Here is a 6,000-nt window from a genome sequence, read left to right on the forward strand (position 1 = left end):
CATGTCGCATCATCGGATGGCTTGCCAAGTCACTCAACTAAAATCTGCATCTCCAATCTAGTACCATGTCGTCTTCGGTGCCTAACAAGTACACGAACTGGCTCTACAATTTTTATATTCTCCAATGGCTCCAGTAGAACTGATCCAACGATCTTATGATCTCCAATGTGCTCCCTCAGCAATAAAGCATGGAAGACAGGATGCACTCTCAACCCCTCTAACAGCTCCAAACGATAAGCAACCAGACCAATACGCTCCAGCACCCGAAATACACCAAAGTAGCAATGTGCTAACTTTTTGTTACGCATCGGGCGTAAGGTCACCTGTCGAAACGGTTGCACCCTCACAAACACCCAACTGCCGATGTTGAACTCTTGTTCTCTATGGCTATGATCATAAACTTGCTTCATGCAGTTTTGAGTAAGTCTAAGATGAGCACGCAACCTCCTCAATGTGACATCTCTATCCATCAACGCTAAGTCAATCTCCGTCTGATCTGCAGATGTCATTAGATCATAAGTGCGCAACGTCGGAGCCATGCATCCATACACCACATCAAATTGAGTCATGCCAATGCTGCTATGGTAGGTGGTGTTATAAGACCACTCTGCCCACGGTAAGAACTCCAACCATCGTCTCGACATCTCTCCAACAAAGCACCTCAAATACTGCTTAATGTCTCGATTAACCACCTCGGTTTAGCTATCCGTGTGTGGATTGTAGGCCAAACTGAAGTTCAATCGAGTCCCCTATAATCTGAAAAACTCAGTCCAAAAGTCGCTTATAAATACACGATCATGATCTAAGACAATCGTGCATTGCATGTGATGGGATCTGGAACCAAAAAATTGGCTATAGAACAATTCCTTAAGATCTGAATTTATTTCAGGAATCAGTCCGCACAACTATAGAAAAATATTCGTCAGATATTCTCTGACTATTAGAAAATTACAAAACTAATTGGGTTAGATCCGTAACTTCTTAATCTACAACTTTTATATTTATACCCTCTACAGATTCAAACTGTAGTAGGGACAAAAATATGAAATAACGTGGGTGATGGTGGTGGTGACGGGTGAAGTGGATGTTAGGGTTATGGATGGGTATGGAGATGAGGGTGGATTGTGGAAGTGATTAAAGGAAGTAGACGAAGGGAACGAAGTGGTCGAGATCCCAAAGAAGATGGGTGACTCGATAGACGAGGGAGATTAGAAGCGATTAGAAACCTTGCCAACGATAGATGTGGAAGGATGGTGAAGAGAAAGGAGTGAGGAGTTTAGAGAGAAGATAGGAGGCAAGAAATTAAGAATCCAATTCCATAATGAAGTTGGTTGCCATCCACATATTTATAGAGGCTAGCCAACAAGTCCTAAAACAATATGAAATCCTAATTCTAGAGGATTCCCGTCGATCGCATTCGAACACGCCCGATCGCGTTCGAACGCACTCAAAAAGCCCCTTCTCTGGATTTGCGAATGCGACACAGGCGTTCACAAGGCGTTTAAAACCGGGCGTTCACAAGGTGTTCACAAACGCATGTGTTCACAAGGCGTTCACAAGCGTTCACAAGGCGTTCACAAGGGCATTCGAACGCGACTCCACCTGTGTTCGAATGCGACCTATAGGAATTTTATTTTAATAAAAATAAACACCTAATGCAATAAGAAAAGATCCTAACTAAGTGTATCAGGTTGCACGGACTACTTCCTATAATAAATCTAGATTAAAGAAATCGTTCCGTAGACCCTATCATATATTAATAACCCTTACTAGTATGTCAGATCGTTGTAATTAATGTACCAACTATACCTGATTAATAAATGTAAGAATTATTAGATAGACCTATCCAAGCTTATAGCTGATGTTAGTAAGACTAATTTATTATTTAGTTATTATCGAGGTGGACTCTATACCATGCAAAGATAATCCCGTAACACAGTTACAACCCTTTATCTAGAAAGCGGTATTAGGCAAGTGAAACTCCTATATGCTAAGAATAGCATAAAGATTATGTTTTACTTTAAGACATCATCAATTCATATCATGTATGTGCATGTACTTATTTACTGTTATTGATGTAGGTAGTTCATGTTAACTTTACTTCCATGTGACATAATTACATTTATCATGACTACTATACATACCCATGGTATGATTATGTGTGATAGCATATAATACATGATAATGAGGTGTCTTAGTATACTCGTTATGCTATATGATATCATGCCACTTACATACATGCATAACCATAAAGGGGTGACTGCTTAATCTCGATAGCACCCGACATCTAGGTTAAGGGTGAGAGATATAATTATACGTATATATTAGGGTCCAGGGTTGAGGTCTCAATCTATCGATCATAGATAATTAAACAACCATTTCACCAAGTGATGGGCGATTTACTATTGATCGACGAGAGCTGTACTCTTTAAAGTATTTATGTAATAACCCAGATCTAAAAAAATAAAGTAATAATAATAATAATAATAATGATAATAATAATATATAAATTAAAATTTAAAAAAATAGACAAAAAGAAAGAAAAAATTAATTAAAAAATTAGTGTTGCATCGCACGAGCTCGTGCCATGCAAGTTGTGGGCGCACATTGAGGATGCCATGTGCGCCCACAACCGCCGACCTGGCTGCGACGGGCTCTCGAGTCAGCGCCATCGTAGCCATCGTCGCCTTTTCCCTCCTTGACCGCCTCTCTCCCTCTAAATCTCTCTTTCTCTCTCTCTCTCTTATTGACACCAGTCGGCCGTCGTCCTTGGAACCTATCGTTGCCACCTCCACAAATGTCGGTGAGCTCTTCTCTCTCTCTTCTCTCTCTCTCTCTCTCTCTCTCTCTCTCTCTCTCTCTCTCTCTCTCGCACACACCCGAGCTCAGGCTTGCTAGAGCTGAGTCGCCGGCGAGAGGCCGACCATTGGCTGGCCAGCAGTGCTCGATGCCCTCCCCACCGACCCGGGTCTGCACTTCCCTCCCTTTCTCTCTCTTTCTTCTCTTCTTTCTTCTCTTCCTTTTTCTTCTTCTTCCTTCTTTCTTCTTCCTTTCTTCTTCCTTCTCTTCCTTTCTCTTGCTGCAACAGTGCTGAGCTCGGCCTAGCACTATTTGCTATAGTGCTAGGCCAAGCCCATCATGGTAGCAAAGAGGATTGTTTTTTTTTCTTTTCTATTAATTATATAACTATTTTCTAATGTTAGGTAAATTAGTTTATTTAGATAATTAATTATTTTGATAATTTACCCTCACTAATATAATTTGACTAAGTATTTTAGTATAATAATTTATTAATTATAATTATAAATGTTGCCTATAAATTTATTTATAGTTTAGTTATTATTTATTAAATTAATACTTGTAGTCGTATTGATAATAATCTTATATTTATATTTTATATAACTATTTTTAGTATCTATTAGTTTGTATAAAATGGAATACTAAGCTTGCTTATTATTTTTGTATAATAGGATAATGACTATTTTGCGTATAATTTATGATTAATTAAATAAGAGTAGACATTGCAAAATAATTATTAGCAATATTATTTTTATAATTATATTTTTATTAAATCATATATATTTAGTCGTTGTTGGTTATTTACAAAAAGGAGATAAATTAGTATGTACTTGTTACTTATTCTACAATTAGCAAACTATGATTTTTAATAAATAAATATAAATTATGGTAATAGCATATTAATATTATCATAATTAAATTTATCCTATGAATCTAATTTATTTTAAACCTAATAAAATATTATATTTTACTCGAATAGATTATAATTAGATAAATAACAAAGCTTATGTTAAACATTTTCAGATCTCGAGCCTCTTACGTGAGATCCTATGGACCTTGTTAATGATGAGTTGGCATTCAGTTGTCGGATAGAAGGGATACGTGGTTTGTGTCTTCTGATAAGATGTTAGTAGTCTTATCCCTTAGATGCCTTTTTAAATTAGGATATGTTATATAATTATGTATATATATGTTTTAGCCTCCAGCATGATTATATGATCTTATCTAGAGATGAATTCAGTCGAGCATATTTTATCATTGATGTGAGTAGATTGATCTTGGATATGAGTATATTGATGATAAATAGAGATGATTAGAGATGATTATACTATTATGACTTTATATTGAGATGATATGTAGCATGAGTATGCAGTACCATTGGAGATTTCATCAATCATACATTTCTTTTGACTCCTCTTTCACCTAAATTCCTGATGTGCATGACTTGTTATAATACTAGATAAAATGCATATGATTTATCATTTAGAAGGAAAGCATAAAATTTGATTGAAAGGATAATTAGTAGAAAACATGAGAATATCCGAGTGGGTGCAAGGGTTAGGGTGTGCCTAGAGATGATTGATCGTTTGACATAGTCGCGATCCTGTGGCCTTACATCCAAGCTTAGTAGTTTGTATACGCAGTAGATATTTGGACACATGCCGTTCGCTAGGGCATATGTAGCGAGTTATCCTCATGTGGTTTCTATAAGCTAGTTGGGTACTTGGGTCTGGATGATGATGATACACTTAACGGTTGGCAGGGTATGATTATATGATTGAGATACCCTTAATGGTTGGTAGGGTATGCTCTGAGCCTTCGGGCTTGATTATGAGATCGGATATCGGATGCAACTCTTCTTCCTAGCCCCAACCGCAACCGCCACCTCCCTTTTTACTCAGCACTGATACCACTTCCCGTTGCTAACTCAACTTGGCAATCTCCCTTTCCACTGCCGACCATGATAGTGGTATTAGAGCCATCCATCCTCGGCCATGACCACCACGTGAACCACGGCGAGTAGGCCAGTTGCCGCGAAGCTACCGGTAGGGGAAGAACTTCCAGCCACCAATGTGGTGGTTCTAACAGAGGCCGAAGCCTTCTCGAGTTCACCAAGCACCCCGCTAATGAGCAAACTTCCTTAGCACGAACCCGTTGCAATGCTCCTCCTCCAATGGCTACTCGAGATCCAAGAACGATCCTAAGAAGAAATGAAAGGGTTGAGAGCATATCTGAGGTCATTTGTGCTCAGCAACCACCTATAGGAACCCCCTCGGCCACTAGAGCCACCATTGTCGATAGTAGTGGCCTAGGTCCCATCTCCTTCCACCGGTCCTCTTCTTCCTCACCTACTCGGCATGAGGGGCCTACAAACCTTTGGCTTGGCTACCCATGACCTAGAGGAAGAGGAATTGAGTAGAGGGCTTGACATGCTGACAGGCTTATAGCTGCCCACGACCTATATAATACACTTAGTTAGGATCTTTTCTTATTACATTAAGTGTTTATTTCATTAAAATAAAATTTCTGTAGATCGCATTCGAACGTAGATGGGCTCGCATTCGAACGCCCTTGTGAACGCCTGCATTAGGTTCGCAAATACACAGAATACATATTATACGTTTAAACGCGGTCGGGCAAGTTCGAAAACCCATGTTCGAACGCCTGTATCGCGTTCGCACATTTAGAGATAGGGCTTTTTGAGTGTGTTCAAACGCGATCGATGAAAATACTCTAGAATTAGGGTTTCATATTGACAACATGTAAAATGATCACAATGAATTCAAGGAATATATCGTGAATTGATTGGGTTCGTCATCTCCTTGACGACGAACAGAATTTCAAGAAGTACCAGTGGTGGGACCCCATCGAACCAATACTCTATAGGTCCAGGTGCATCATATGAGTGTCAATGATCCCCTCCTACTTATGCCTTCACATCATCCCCCACCTCCGTTACAAAACCCAAGACTGACGGTGGTGGAACCTAAGAGGTGTGCACCGATGCGCTTCGTCGATGAGGAGGATTGACATTATAAGGATGAGGTTGATCCCTATGGAGATGGTGATGGACGTGCTCGAGGATTTAGAAAAGGTGATCAACATGCACAAAGGTTTAGATCTGAACCTAGGATCTTTCGCGAACCCGACAATGCTATTCGGAGGAGAACCGCACGTTTGGACTTTTCAAAATTCCAAGGC

This window comes from Typha angustifolia, chromosome 12 (genome assembly GCF_048772165.1).
Source record: "Typha angustifolia cultivar Huaian chromosome 12, ASM4877216v1, whole genome shotgun sequence".
NCBI classification, from domain to species: domain Eukaryota; kingdom Viridiplantae; phylum Streptophyta; class Magnoliopsida; order Poales; family Typhaceae; genus Typha; species Typha angustifolia.